Here is a 17,017-nt window from a genome sequence, read left to right on the forward strand (position 1 = left end):
ATTATCTCTGCCTTGCTCAAAAAATTCTTGTCTTCTAGAATTTCCTATCATAGTACCCAGCACCAACATTCTCCCTGATGTTCCCATTAGAGCCATCCTAAACACCTCTTTCCCTTCCATGTTTTCTTTAGCTCCCACCCTCCCCCCCAAAAAAATTCAACCACTAAATTTACTTGACCCTACCTCCCAAATCCATCTTCTTTCCAATTTAAGTCATCTTTTCTCACCTGAACCCATTAAATTTATTTTGCGAAAGGATATGTCTCTAACCTACCTTTTCTTTTCTCAGCTCCATTTTCCTGAAGACAATGAGAATAATAAGTAAATTTCATTAAATAATTCCTCTACTAAAGCACAGTAGCTTCTTGATATGAAGTATTAAATCCCAGCTCCTTCCTTGTGTTTGCTGAGAAAAATGAGCTGCTTTTGCCTCAGGATGAAACATATGCTCTGTCAGGAATGCCATATCCTCCACACTGTGCACAGCTAACTCTTACTTGCCTTTCAGGTATGAGTTTAATTACTACTTTCTTATGGAAATGTCTCCTGATTAGATTATAAACAGTATGGGGTTTCCAATTTACTTTCATACAACCATGTGATTTTCAATTACAGGGTTTGTGACCATAGTAATGAAATTCCATTTATGTGATTATCTAGTAAGGGGAAACTGACTCTAACACACGCTCCATGAGGGTAGAGATTGGGTACAGTTTGTCCAAAAGCACATTCTCAATGGCTATCAGACAGGAAGATTGATGCTCAGTAAGACTTGTGAAACTATAACCTGAGTTTTATATTGTTTGGGTAACAAGACCCATATTCACTTCTGTTCTGTTCACCAATGTATTTGGTCAGATAGTAAATATTTTCTTTAATTATGACAAATATTTAATTATGATAATTATTTGATTATGATAATTATTTAATTATGACGTACTTATACTTTGAGAAGAATTTAATTCTAAAATCCAATAAAAAGTAATAAGCTCTATATTTTTCTAAAAAGTCCATTTTAGCAACAGAATTTCATTATTTGCTGTTTTATTTACTTTTTAATATGTTCTGGCTGGATAGTGCTTATTATGTTGCCTAGGATAATCTTGAGCTCCTGATTCTCTTTCTTCTACCTCCCAAATGATGGGATTACAGGTAAGTACCACCACAACAGAATAACTTCATTGTTCTGGAAAACCATTGTCTATTTATTTATGATGGTGGGCTGCTTTTGGTAAGCCCGCTCGGTCTGAAAGTCCGCTATCTTCCCAGCAGCCTGAGGAAAAGAGCAGGGCAGCCCAACCCCTTATTCTTTTTTTTTTTGTTGTTGTTGTTGTTCTTTTAGAGACAGGGTCTCCCTGTAGCTCCAGCTGCCCTGGAACTCACTATGCAGGCCAGGTTGGCCTTGATATTTTTTAATATATTTTTTATAAAACTTTTGTGGCTTTCATAGACTACATCTTAATCATATTTAGCCCTCCTTTCCCTATCTGCACCTCCCCACAGCCCACCCACAGGACTTCATACATTTTTTTATATATGTCAAGGCCTATCGAGTCAAGTTTGTGTACCCAGATGTTCCTAGGTTTGAGTTCATCCCCTGGAGCCTGTTCAGCCTGTCTAGCATTATTGCCTTAAAGAAGATGAACTCTCCCACACCCAGAAGTAATCGACTGCCAGTAGTTCCTCACAAAAGTTGTGGCCTCCTGTGTGTTTCCTCAGTTCTATGCTGCTTTTAGTCTGATTGAGTTTGCACGGGTCTGGTGCATGCTGTCCGCATTGCTATAAGCTCATATTAGCAAGGTCTCAGGTGCTTAGAAGACTCTGTTTCCTTTTAGTCGTGTACCTCCTCCCCTGGCTCGTACAATCTTTCTGACCCCTTCTTCCTCTATGGTCCCTGAGCCCTGGGTGGGTGAATAAAGTTTAATATAGGAGTCTTGTCTAAGGACTCACACTCTGTAGTCTCTTATTGTCTACATTTTGGCTGGCTTTTGCTTTTTGTGTTCACCATCTTCCATAGCATGAGGAAACTTTACTGATGGGAGTTGAGAGATTCATTAGTATTCTCTCTACCCCTGTTCCACTATGTTCCATGAGCTTTAGGTGAAGAGTTCCATTGTAGATGTGTCACTCAAGGATGAGCATGTCACAGACACTTATTCTCTGTGTGTGATCAGTTCTGGAAATGTGTGATAGTCTCCATCTGTTACAAAAGAAGCTTCTTTGATGAGTGGTGACTGGCATATTGTCTATATATACAAGGATCCATTTTTAGCATATATTAAGAAATTACATTTGTCTAGGGATGTGACAGACTAAGAGTTTTCTCTAAGATCTATGATCTCTCCAGCCATGTGTATTTGACTATATTTATGGTGCGAAATACACTGGTGACAGCACCATTTGTTGAAGATGTCTTTCCTCCAGTGTGTGTTCTTGGCACCTTTCCAAATACCAGGTGACTGAAAGTGCATGCACTCATGTTTGGGTCTTCAATTATTTTCCATCAATATATGTGTTTGTCTTTGTGCCAGTACCATGGTATTTTTTATGACTATAACTTTGTAATATAGTTTGAGATCTGGTATGGTAATCCCCCCAGCATCTGTCTTTGTCCTCAGGATTACTTTGACTATCTGGGGTTGTTTGTGATTTCATATGAATTTTAGGATTTTTTTTTTCTTATTCTGTGAGGAATATTGTGGGGATTTTGATTGACCTTGCATTGGATATGTAGATTGTTTTTGGTAGGATTGTCATTTTCACAATATTAATTCTACCAATCCATGAGCAGGGGAGGTCTTTCCATTGCCTGGTGACTTCCTCAATCTCTTTCTTCAAAGATTTAAATTTTTCTTTGTACAAATCTTTAATATCTTTGGTCAGGTTTATGCCTAGATTTTCTTTGAGGATACTGTACATGCAAGGGTTTCCATGAACTCTTTCCCCCATTGCTTGTTAAAAAGGTATATAGAAAGACTACTAATTTTTGTAAATTGTGTAACCTGTCACTTTTCTGAAAGTGTCGATCATTTCTAGAAGTTTTCTGGAGGAAATTTTGGGATCTCTCAAATATCATATCATGTCATCTACAAATAGAGACAATTTGACCTCTTCTTTTCCAATTAGTACTCCTTCAATGTTCTTCTCTTCTCTTATTGTTCTAGCAAGAGTATCAAGAACTATATTGAAAAGGAGTGGGCAGCCCCACCTAGTTCCTGATTTTAATAGGAATGCTTCCAGTTTTTCTCCATTTGGAATGATGCTTGCCATGAGTTTGTTATATATAGCTTTAATTATGTTGAGTTATGTTCCCTCCTCCAGTCCAATTCCCTCTAGAACTTTTATCACAAATGCATGTTGGATTTTGTCAAAGGCCTTTACTGTATCTGTTGAGATGACCATACTATTTTAAGTCCATTTATATGATGTATTATATCTATTGAGTTACATATTAAGATCTCTGGAATAAAGCCAACTTGATCATAGTGAATGATCTTTTTGATGTGTGTGTGTATGTCATTGGCAAGTATTTTGTTGAGAATTTTTGCATCTATGTTCATTAAGGATATGGATCTATAATTTTCTTTTTTGTTGTCTTTACCTTGTTTTGGCATTAGATTGATACTGGCTTCACAGAAGGAGTTTGGAAGTTCTCCTTCTGTTTCTAACTTTTTGATAATTTAAGTAATATTGGTTGTAAATTGTTGAATGTCTGGTAGAATTCTGCTGTGAATTAGTCTGGGCCTGGATTTTTTTTCAGTTGGAAGGTTTTGTATTACTGTTTCAATTTCTTTATTATGGGTCTGTTTAAGCTGTTGATCGCTTTAGGTTTTCAAATTCAATTGAGTATAGGTTTTTAAAGTATTCCCTTATAATATTCTGGATCTTTTTTAAAATTTTTATTTATTATTTTTTATTTTATGTGTATGCATGTATTGCCTGCATGTAGGTGAGTGCACCCATGTCATGCAATGCCTGAAGAGGACGGAAAAGGCTGTCGGATCCCCTGGAACTGGAGTTACAGACAGTTGTTAGCTGCCATGTGGTTGCTGGGATTCAAACCCAGGACTTCTGCAAGAACAGTCAGTGTTCTTAACCGCCGAGCCATCTCTCCAGCCCCATATTCTGGGTCTTTTTGATGTCTGTTGTGATGTTTCCCCTTTCATCTCTGATTTTGTTGATTTGGATTTGCTCTTTCTTTTCGTTAACTAGGCTAAGAGTCTATCTATCTTGTTTATCTTTTCAAAGAACTAGCTCTTAGATTCACTGATTCTTTGTATTGTTTTCTTTGTTTCTATTTCATTAATTTCTGCTCCAATTTGTGTTATTTCTTCTCATCTGCTGGATTTGAGTTTCATTTGTTCTTGCTTTCCAGAGTCATGAGTTCTATTGTTAAATCATTTATTGTGCTCTTCCTGAATTTTTTAATACAGGCATTTAGAGCTATAAACTTCCCTCTTTGGACTGTTTTTAAAGTGTCCCAAAGGTTTGTTGTGTTGTATTATCCTTTTCATTTAGTTTCAAGATTACTTTTGTTTTTTTCTTGATTTCTTTTTTGACCATTAATCATTCAGGAGTGTGTTGTTTAATATCCATGAGTTTGTGTAATTACTAGAGCTTCTTTTGGTGTTGATTTTTAAACTTTATTGTATTGTGGACTGATAGAACACATGGAATTATTTCAATTTTTGTATTTATTAAGGTGTGTTTTGTGCCCAACTATATGGTCAATTTTAGAGAAAGTTCCATGGGCTGCTGAATAGAGCGTGTATTCTTTGGTGCTTGGTGGATGTCTGTTAGATCCATTTGAGGTGTGGTATCATTTAATTCTTTCTATTTATTCTTTGTCCAGTTGATCCATCTATTGGTCATAGTGGGGTACTGAAGTCACCAACTATTACCAAGTTAGGGTTAATGTGTGTCTTAAAGTCCTGTAGTACTTTTTTTGTGAAATTGAGTGTACCAGAATTTGGCACATATATGTTCATGATTGTAATAAATTCTTGGTCAGTTGTTCCTTTGATTAGAATGAAGTGACCCTCTTTATCTCTTTTGATTAGTTTTAATTTGAAGACTATTTTTTCAGATATTAGAATTGCAACACCTGCTTCTTTCTTAGTGCCATTTGCTTGAAATATATATTTTCCCATTCTCTCACCTGAAAGTAGAGCCTACCCTTGAAAGTGAGATGAATTTCTTGAAAACAACAAAAATATATATTTTGTTTCTTAATCTACTAGCCTGTGTCTTTTGACTGTGGAGTTGAGGCCACTGATATTTAACATTATTGAAGAATGTATATTCATTACTGTTCTTTTAATTTTTGTTTGCATTTTTGGTCCAATTTTATGTTTCCACAATTATACCTTCCTTTATTTTCTTTCCATTGTCTCTTGGGTATAGTCATTCCTTTCTCCAATCTTTTGTATTGCTTCAATTATTCTCTGTAGGGTTGGTTTGGTGGACATGAATCCTTTTAGCCTCTTTATGTCATGGAAAATTTTTTTCTTTCCTTTCAAAAATAATAGATTTTTTTTCGTGGCAAAGTATTCTGGTTGGTCATTTGGAAATTGGTATACCCTGATCCAAGTTCTTCTGGTGTTCATAGTTTTCACTGAAAAGTCAGCTGTAATTCTAATGGGTTTTCTTTATATGTGACTTGTTTTTCTCTTGCATCTTTCAGTATTCTCTCTTTGTTCTGTCATTTAGTATTTTTACTGTGATATACTGCGGGAACTTTCTTTTCTGGTCCTGTCTAGTTGGTGTTCTGTGTACTTCTTGCACCTGTATGGGTATGTATTTTCTTCATTTACGGAAATTTTCTTCTGTAATACTGCTGGAGATGTGGTCAATGCCAGTAACCTGAGATTCTTCTCCTTCCTCTATGCCTAAGATGTATGCATTTGTTTTTGCCATGGTGCCACACATTCCTTGTATATTCCATTCCTGTGTTTTAAATGTCTTCCATATTATTTTCTTGAGTGGTGCAATTCTTCAGCTTTATCATTCAGTCTTTTGTGCCTGTTTTTTTAAATAAACAATTTATTGAGAATTTCATACATGCATATAAGGTGTTTTGATCAAATCCATGCTCACTCCCTGCCCTCCAACTCCTCCCATATCTCCCCATCACTTTTTTTCTGATAACTTCATGTACTCTTTCTTCTTCTTTGATTTATTGATTTATATTTATGGGCCTTTTGGGTACTCTAACACCCCCCCCCCCCCAAAGAGGTAATCCTAAAATCTTTTAAGGATTAGATGCAAACTCCAAAATACTTTCAACATTTTTGGCCTTTGGAACAGAGTATATTGCTAAGAGACCCAAGGACATCATGAGTTTTAGCCAAGAAACTGGCTACTTTTCTTTGGGGTCTTTTTACCCTAACTGCCTAGACAATAGACAGTTCCTACCTCTTATTCTTTTTTTTCTTTCTTTTTTCTTTCTTTTTTTTTTTTTTTTTTTTTTTTTTTTTTTTTTTTCTAGGCCTAGTTGTCCTGGAACTCACTGTGTAGACCAGGCTGGCCTTGAACTCACACAGATCTTCCTGCCTCTACCTCCCAAGGGCTGGGACTACAGGCGTGCGCCACCATGCCCAGCCTCCTACATCCTATTCTTATCACATCATCCTTTTAAGAGGTTACCCAAATGGCTAATAGGGAATAGGGACACAGACCACTCTGACTTCTTCCAAGCTTAACAGGGACACAAGATGAGGCCATTGGAATACCCTTTCAGTGGGTCTATCTAAAAGACTCCCAAATTTCATAACTCTTATCTCTAAGGGAAAAAGAAAGTACTTGAATCATGACTAGGAGATGTGAAGGAGAAGTAAAGGAAGAGTAATGAGCATTACAAGTTCTAGACGGGGAACTAGAACAAAGTCAGAACAGGGCAATTTTCAAATGTTCATATGAGGGTCTATTGGAATTTCTTACAAGGGCTTCCAAAAGCATCCCTCTAGTGGGCTCTCCTCCTTTTTCTTAGGTCTGCCAAGGCTGGGCTGTACAGCGATGGATTCAGAATTTGCTTTCAGGTATTTTGATAGCTGTTGGAGTGGTTAGGCCAATGAATTTACTGAGATTACTTACCGAGATAACAGGGGTTGTTGAGGTGCATGTATGACCTGAGGGTATGCACACTGGAAAGCTTTACCCAGCATGGGTCATGCCTTCTCTTCCTAGCCTTCCCCAGATTGTATACTTTAGCCCTCCCCAAATCCAGGAGGCTATGTGTGATTAGGGCCAAATTACATACAGTTGGCTGGGAAGAGTGGCTGGATAATCTGGTGAGGGTTCAATGACCCTTCTTGGCCCTCCTTAATGCATAAGCACAACCATCAACAAGCAAATTGTGACACTGTTTACCTAACAGGCACAGCTGAAGTGGGCATGATGGTAGTTATTTCATGCAGAAGGGACTGCAGTATAGCATCATCTTATTAAAAGGACTTGGAATTTAGAAGGATTTGGTGGTAGGATCCATATATGAGGGAGAAGATATGTTGTTTGTTTTTCTGAGTCTCTGTTACTTCACTCACTATAACAATTTCTAGATCCTCCCATTTACCTGCAAAATTCATCATTTCATTTTTTTTACTGCTGAATAGAACTCCATTGTGTAAATATACCACATTTTTGTTAATGACTCATCAGCTGATGGACACTTAGGTTGCTTCCATCTCTTAGCTATTGTGAAAAGAGCAGCAACAAAAAGAGGAGCAACAAACATGGTTGTACAGTGTCTCTACAATAGGATGAGTCCTTTGGGTATATGCCAAGTAGTATAACCGGGTCATATGGTAGGTTCATTTTTGGTTTTTTAAGAGTTCTCCACACAGTTTTCCATAGAGGTTGCAAGAGTTTGCAATCCCACAGCAGTGAATGACCGTTCCCTTCTCCACACCCTCATCAACATTTGGTATCATTTGTTCTCTTGATCCTAGCCAGTCTGATTGGGGTAAGGTGATACATTAGGGTCATTTTCATTTGCATTTCCCTAATCACTAATGATGTTGAACACTTTTTGAGATGTTTCTTAGCCATTTTTATTTCTTCCTTTGAGAACTCCCTGTTTAGATCTTTAGCCCATCTTTTCATTGGGTCATTTGGTTTCTTGAATCCTTTCTTGAATGCTCCAGAAGGGTAAAGTGGCCCAGCTAGTTAAGCACACTTCAGTAGCCTCACAGGGATAAAGCCAATGTCTAAGGAGAGGAGATGGGAAATGGATGTACAAGCCCCTACTAGTCAGCAGGGAAGCCTGAGCCCTGGAGAAGTGGGAGAGATTGAAGATGGTCCCAAAGCAGAGGGATGGGTATGGTGAGACTTGGGCAGCTCACCCCTATAGGCCAAGTCAGGCACTCTCACATGGTCTCAGAAGTTCAGGCATGCAAGTAGAGGTAAAAGCAGAAGGAGGTGCAGTCCCTTCACCTTTATCTTACAGAGATCCACCTGCCTCTGCCTCCAGAGTGCTAGAATTAAAGGCTTGTGCCACCACACTTGACTTACCACTGGCTATTTAGTTGTCATGTATTTTTTTAAAGAAAGAAGAAAAAAGTCATAATTCAATTACCTCCAGAAAATCAGCATTGTGCCCATCAAGGTTCAAAATAGATTACAATTTCATCCATCACCTTTTGAGGCATTATCTAATGAATAATACTTTAATTCTGAATCAAGAACTGTGCAATTAACTAAGAAAAAAAAGTTGAACTTTAATGCTCCAAAATTTCTTCTAGTAATATTCTCATACAGGGACTGAAAGACCAGCCTGAGTCTCTGAAGCTCATCATTAATTCATGCAAGAAAAGAATGATTAGCATGTAACAATAGAGTTGGGGGGGGGATCCTACCAAAGAGGAAAAAGACTAATGAAGACTTAAATTCTGAGCAAGCTCAAATTCTCAAGGGCTCTGATTTATTGGCATAAGTATATTATGGCAGGGAGAAGTGAGAGGAGGCAATAATTAGGGCATGCTCCTCAACATCAGCTCTTTTGACATTTTGCACTGTGTAATTCTTTGTTTCAGGTGACTGTCATGCGCATTGCTGAATATTTAAGAGCATCTTAGAGTCTTTACCCAATGCCTGCCAACAGCAAATGTACTCATTCGCCTTTGAAATAGTGATATTAAAAAATGTCTCTAGACATTTCCAAATGTTCCCCATGGGAAGGTTAGGATGCTGTCCCTTGTTAAGAATCATTGAATTAGGACTGGAGAGATGGCTCAGCAGTTAAGATCACTTGCTGCTCCTGCGGAGGACCCAAGTTTAGTTTCCAGCCCTCAGGTCCACCAGCTTTACCATCGCCTGGAACTCTGGCTCCAGGAGAACCAATGCTCTCTTCCTGTTTCCAGAGGTACTCCCAAATACATGGCATACACTCACACAGACACATAAATAAAAACTGTTTTTTAAAAAGTCGTTGAGTGAGAGAAAGTCAAAGGCTTTGTTGATTCAAAGCAGCATGAAGGACATGGGTTTTCTGTCATTCGCTATTCTTCAGATCCATATGTTCATTTACTCATTTGACCAGAGATGGCATTAGGGACCAGTTGCTGATAGATGCTAAAAGAGACACAAAGGCCATTGTTATCTTAGAATATATTGTCAATTTGTATGTATATGAGATATAGGTTTTATGCATAATCCAAATTTAGGCAATGGTCCTAACATTACTTAAAGTGCACAGTGTACCTGGTCAGAGCAAGTACGTGAACTACCATTCAGCATCCATTTCGGCTTCCTGGACTGCTTTCCTGACATGTGCTATTTGAGGAACTAAAACTGCTCTGGCACTTGCTGCCAGGTTTCTGGGATACAGGTTGGTTCAGACATTCAATTGTGTTCTTTGTGAAGACAATTCCACAAACGAGAAAGCACTCCCTCCCTGTTCGTTGCTCCTGGAGTAGTTCGGCCTTCACCAAGAATGTCCAGTGTCTGGTCTCCAGCTCTGTGGGAGTCCAGACCAAGGGTGCAGTCAGGATAGTCGTTGCTTCCGGATTCCTGAGTAGCTGTGGCATTGTAGTCTTAAACTTAGTGGGTCAGAAGTATACTCCTAATCCCGCCTTCTTACTTTGAGAAAGAACAGCAGCCTTGCCCCTGAAACTTCTGAAGAATTCAGCTTTAAACCTTTCACAGTCTTATAAATATGTATGAGTTTGATTTCCTGTATCATATTTCATCCTGCTTAACACAGAGTGAGTCCTGGCCTTTGCAAACTGAGTCCTGCAACTCTATATAACAAACTGCAATAACTCAGTGCATCTCACACAGGCAGTGTGATCTCACACCCAAAGCATGGAAACGGATCATAATTTCCTCAGTTAAGCACCAGATGAAGAACTTGGCTCCAATGGATGGGCCTTGCTGCTTGAGAAATATGTTTTCTTTTGTTTGTGTGTTGTTAAACTATGCAAGTGAAAATATAAGATTGCAGTACCAGCACAGTGCCAGAGATGAGCACTGTGTACAATATGGAGTTGGTAGAGTCAGGGAAGATTTTTCTAGAGAACTGATGTCTGGCCTGAGTCTTGAAGCATGAAGAGTGAGCCATGAAAACTGTACTTGAGAGTGAGAGAAAGGAAAAAGAAGAAAATATGCACTGGACACAGAATTTGAGGCATCATAGTGTATTTCTAGAGGTGGATGTTGTTTACTGGGGCTGGATGATCCACTGAGAGGGAGGATGAAGGGATCATTAGCAAAGCAGAGACAAGATCATGAGGGAGGGGAAGCAGTATAACATCTGCATATGTTCTGTTGTCTAGGAAGTGATAAGTTCTGAGACACATCATTCATATTTATGAGTTCTCAAGGGGAATTTAGAAATGCTAATCTAAATACACACACTTTATTAAAAATTAACTAAAAACATCACTCATTTACCAGTTGAAAGAATCTGTTTTAATACCTAAATCAGAATTTCTTGACAAACACGGGATGCAGAGAGATGCTTTTAAGTCACTATTGATCACTGTGCAGATATATTTAGCTTTCCACTAGTGCCTATAGTCGTGACTGTTTTAAGATTGACGGTAAGTTTCCAGCCATATCAAATTATATTAAAATTTCTTCCTCTGCATTTCCTATTTGGCTAAACTCAAAGGGGTGTGTGTATGTATGCATGTGTGTGGGGGGGTGTATTTGCTTCTTTTTTTCTTACTGTGATTGAACTGCACATCACTGTAGATCAAGTAGCTTCTATTAAGTATTAGCTGTAAACTTTTTGACAAATCAATATTCCATAACTGAACAATAGTCCTATGTGAATGCAAAATAACCATACTAACTTCTCCCTGTCCTGAATAGTATGTGGGGCTAGGGAGAGAGCCCATTGGTAGAGTCCTTATATAATATTATAAGATCATAGGTTCAATCACCAAAACAGAAAGAACTATGGAAGGAAAAGAAGGAAGAGATGGAGAAGACAGGCAGGGAGTCCTTGCATAACACTGTGAGATCCTGAGGGCTCAATTGCCAGTACAGAAAGAAAGAGGGAAGGAGGGAAGGAAGAGAGAGAGGGGGGAGAGAGAGAGAGAGAGAGAGAGAGAGAGAGAGAGAGAGAGAGAGAGAGAGACTGTGACATTGTGAGATCCTGGATTAAAGAGCCAGTACAGAATGAAAAAGGAAAGTAAATGACAGAGAAAGGAAAAAAGGAAAGAGAGAGAGGGAGGGATAGGAAGGGAGGGAAGGAGGGAGAGAAGATGGGAAAGAGGGAGGGGGAAACTGAAAGAAAAGGTCTATGATCAGACAGACATGGTTGATCACACCTCATACCTATAATCCCACTACTTAGGAGATGGATGCAGGAGGATTGCAAGTTGGAGGCCAGCCTTGGCTACATAGTGAATACCATGCTAGCCTGAGACTCTGTCTCAAAGAAAACAAAAAGGCAAAGGGGGTGTATGTGATCTGTTGCAGAACGATGGTGACTTCAGTACCCTTAAAGCCATTCCTTGGTTCTACCCAGCAGCCATCTTCTAGTACAGAATGTATTTTCAATTCAGGTATCTTTGTCCGGTGATCCAGTCAAAAAATTAGAGACACAAATTTCAGTTCAACCACATTAATTCAAAGAGCCCAGCTAACGACAAGAGAATGAAGACACCTAATACATCGTTCAGTTCTCACACACTCAAGAAATGACCATTCCTGTAGCCCCTCAGCTCTCTCTGCCTGGAAACTGTAAGTTTATTTTCACTAAGTTTTGCTGTCTTCTGAAATGGTGAAGTTTAGGGAAATTTTTCAGGCAAACTGGAAAAACTGTGTTTACAGTGGGCCCTCCAAAGGGGGGAAAAAACAACAAAAAATACAAACTTCCATCCTTTCTCCTTAAGACAAGGAAACATGGGACATGGATAAGGTTAAACATCGAGATGACTTTAGATGACAGGTGGAAGTAGAAAAGGAAGAAGAGTGGGAGGAACATAGAATAAGGCTAGAAGATGGAAAGTTCAAGACTTGCCTGGGCTGCAGAGTGAGTTCAAGTCAGCCTAGATAAGAGTAGTGGTTTGAATAAGTGTCCCCCATAGGCTCCAGGTATTTGAACACTTGGTCCCCATTTGGTTGGAGAGGGTCACAGAACATTTAGGAGGTGTGACCATGCTGGAGAAAGTGTGTCACCAAGGTGGGTTTTGAGAGTAGATAGCCACGTCCCATTTCCAGTTTCATTCTCCACTTCCTGTGCCTGTTTGAAGAAGTGAGTGTTCAGCTTTCTGCTCCAGCTGCTTCCAGCCATGCCTCCTCACGATGATGGACTCTTATTCCTCTGGACCCATAAGCCCAATAAACTGTTCTTTCTATAAGTGGGCCTGGTCATGGTGTTTTATCACAGCAGCAGAAGAGTAACTAACTCAACAGCAACTTAGTGAGATTTTTGTCTCAGAATGAAACATGAACCTGGGCATGGAAGCCCAAAATTTAATCCCAGCACTTGAGAGGCAGAGGCAGGTGGATTTCCGTGAGATGGAAGCCAGCCTGGTCTACATAGTGAGTTCTAAGTCAATTGAGGCTACAGGGAGGCCCTGTCTCAAAACAAAAACAAAAATAGGAAAGTGACAAAATGGCTAAAGATATGGCTTAGTGGTAGAGTGCTTGCCTAGCATGTATGAGGCCCTAGGTGAAGGAAGGAAGAAAAGAAGGGAGGGAGAGAAGGAGGGAAGGAGGGAAGGGAAGGAGAGGAAGGAAGAGAGGAAGGAAGGAGGAAGGGAAGGAAGGGAGGTTGTCTTTTGCTTTAGCAGAAGGGTTGTTTTTATTTAAGAATGAGTAGAAGAGGGATTGTTAAGGCTGAGGATTGAGAAGGGGGTGGGGATAAAGAAGGAAGAAGTACAGAGAGGGTAGAGGAAGTGTGGATGGGTATGACCAATGCATGGTGTATTCATGCATGGAAATCTAGTAGTGAATCCCATTAATCTGTGTGATTAATGAGTTGATAATTGCAATAAAAATCAGGAGAACATAAAGCAAATGACTCACCAAGGGACATGCAGACTATAAACAATACATAGATCCTGTATTCTCTAAAACATGCCTGATTGTCCTTTATAACCCCAGTGCAGCAATTTAAATTTCCTCCATTTACTTTAATGCCCAGACTATCAGAACTTGATTCCCTACCTAATTAGCTTAAAAATCTCCTTTGGATTACTCAGTTTGGCATCTTTCAGATTTCTTTTCTTTCTCTTCTTTTTTTTTTTAAAGACAGATTTCACCCTGTAGTCAAAGTTAGCTTAGAACACCATTTAGCTCAGGCTTGCCTATAAATCAAGGCAATCCTCCTGCTTCAGCCTCATGCTGGGATTATAGTCATAAGTCACTACATCTCACTTTTCTTTCAGATCTTTGCCCCTTCCAGTTCTTGCTCCATAAATGAAATCTGGAGTACATCATATGAAGAGGAGTGTGACTCTCTGTGTAATAAACCTCATATAACCTCCAGGCAGTAGTCCTTTGTTTCTGTCTCCACAGCAAGATCTCTTACCCACCATTGGACTGCATACCATCCTGACATTTGGAGCTGATGTTAGGACATTTGTAAAACTCGGGGGTTGGTCTGTTTCCGGCTGAGGGGCAGTGGGCAGACAATGACAGTATCCTTCTCTGAATGATTTAGCTCCATCTCTCACCTCTGTAGTGTGACAATACACACACACACACACACACACACACACACACACATGCATACATCACCACAGTTCAGTACAAACATTCCTAGTCAGGAGTCTCTCTGCTTTATAATATAGACAAGGCTTGTTCCATTGTATAATTTTGGTCTTCTTTAACCCTTTCAGAATCCTGTTTATATAAGGTTGCTATGAAATGACACAAGTCATTTTTTCTTACATTCCATTGACTGGAACTCATCAATATGGTTGTACCTAAAATCAGGGAGGCTGAGGACTATTCCCTAGATGTAAGTCTCAGAGGAAGATAAACTTCCAGAAGACAATCTCATGGTATGAATCAGAAAAGGGATCATTTTTTTTTAGCTTTTAAAATTTCATATATTTCCTACCCAAATACAGACCCCCCGTGGATCATTTTATACTACAGAAAAAAAACATTAAATTCTGAATTCTCTAAGCCCAATTTTTAAACATTCTGTAGGAAATTTTATAATCTTTTTCTACAAGGCCTTTTCTTCTAAACAATTTTTTTTACTTAAAATCTCTTGGATTTTGGAAGCAGACTACAATTTTTATCTCTCAGTTCTGATTCAATTCATGTGATCCCATTCAGTAACTTCCTCTTGAAGAAAATGGGTATGTCCAAGTGCACTGAACTGCAGAAAACTAAGGCATATTAATACTTTAAATTTATTTTCCTTTGTATAAAATTGTTGTATCCCCGAATGCTATTTCCAAGACTTCCAATGATGCCCTGAAGGAGACTGTAAACTGCTCTCATTGTTCATATAATAAATTGGGGTTCAAACAGAGACTGAAGTGTTTAGTTCTTAGGTCACTTATTCCTAATCAAATATGTTCCCCTTGACACCAGCCTTTGGCTTTAGCAAGACCATCTTAACCTCTGACATCAGAGTGGTATAGGTAGGGCTTGCTGAGATTTCATATTTTCATTTCACCATCTACATGGACCATAGCATAAGTAGGTTTATATTTTTGAGAACTTATGGTAGTGGAAGCAATTCATTCAAGGAAAAATGAATATCAGAATTCTATTGATAATGAATATGCATTAGAAGGGAAGAAAACCTCAAGATTACCAGATTCCCAAGGTGGCAGATTGGGAGAACAGTGATGACATTTTTTAAGACTCAGGAAAAGAGAGTTGGGAGTGAAGAAATACGATAAGTTCAATTGCACTGAACAAAGAGGAGATGAACAGTAGGTACTTTGATATGTGGATCTGGAGCTTAGCAATGGCCTAGGCTGATAGGACAGACTTGAGAATCTTTGCAATAATCATGTTAGCCAATGTTATACGAGCAGATGAATTCCCCTCAAAAATCTATAAAATCAGAAGAGGATGAAAAAGAGACAACATTGGCATTTAAAGAATGTACAGAGTAAAGGGAGAGAATAAACACTGAAAAAAATCTAGAGGGAGAGAGGGAATATTAGTTACTTTTCAGGTCACTGTGACCAAATACCTGACAGAAGCAACTTAAAGGAAGACAGATTTGCTTTGTTCATGGGTTCAAATATGTCAGTCTATCATGGTGGGGTGAACATGGTAGAACAGAACTGCTCACACCAGGGTGGAAAAAGAGAGAGAGAGAGAGAGAGAGAGAGAGAGAGAGAGAGAGAGAGAGAATATGTGTGTGCAAGCATGCATGTGTATTTAGAGAGAGAGAGAAAGAGAAATGCAGGAAGAGGTCTGGGCAGATATAGCCCCAAAGGACACCCCTCTACAGTAACTGATTCTCTCCAATGGATCCTCACCTCCTACTTTTCACGACGTCCCAATAAGGCCATCATGTTACCACTCCATTAAGGGATTGATCCACTAATTAATTCAGAGCCCTTGTGATCTAATCATCTCTAGAACCACTAGTATGAACACAACCCAGAAGTGGGCTTCACTAATCCCCTAAGTGCTTCTTAACACAATCAACTTGGCAGTTAAAATTAATCTGCACAGAAAGATAAGGAGGTGGAGAAAAAGAAGAAACAAAAGTCATAATTATCAAATAAGAAGGTATCTATGCTGATTAAAAGAAGAAGCAAAGCTGTGTGTGGTATTACATACCTTTAATCCCAGCACTCAGGAGGTAAAGGCAGGAGGATCATGGGTTTAATGCCATCCTCACTACATAGAGAGTTCAAGGCTAGCCTGGGCTCTAGGAGACCCTGTTTCAAAAAACTAAATAACACAAAAAATTGAAAACTACCTACCAATTTCTTTGCTGAACATAGATGCAAAAATTCTCAATAAAACATCTATGTTAATGATAAAAAAAAACCTAAATAAGTAAACAATGGTATGGACTTTATATTATCCACGTAGTGGGATGTTGGCTACCTTGAGAGCTTGTTTCACTCGGTCTTTTGGTTCCCCTAAACCTGATGGGATTTTTCAAAGATTCATTCTTCGACAGATGCTGAAACTGTGAAAGAAGGGCTTGTTCATACCATATGGGTAGACAGGTTGGGTTTCAGAGAAAGCTTGCATATACAGCAGAGTCCCCAAAGTCCTAGCCTGAATCAAGGGAAATCCTCACCAGATTCCAATGGGATGGCAACTGTCATCTGTGGCGTGCAGAGCAGACTTCATTTTGTAGATACCCTTGGACCCTCAACAATGCTGCACACAGGCTCTCTCACTAAGCAATCTTCTTTCATGGCTAGATTGGCCCTTTACTCTCTCTCTCTCTCTCTCTCTCTCTCTCTCTCTCTCTCTCTCTCAGCAATCTTCTCTCACAGCTATATTGTCTCTTTTCTCTCTCTCTCTCTCTCTCTCTCTCTCTCTCTCTCTCTCTCTCTCTCAATGTGCTTTCATGATTGCTATTTCCCCAAGGTACCAAAGTGTTTTTCAGACCAAACCCACAAAGACA

The sequence above is a fragment of the Nannospalax galili genome, unplaced genomic scaffold, assembly GCF_000622305.1.
Source record: "Nannospalax galili isolate Female #2095 unplaced genomic scaffold, S.galili_v1.0 scaffold261, whole genome shotgun sequence".
Taxonomy (NCBI): domain Eukaryota; kingdom Metazoa; phylum Chordata; class Mammalia; order Rodentia; family Spalacidae; genus Nannospalax; species Nannospalax galili.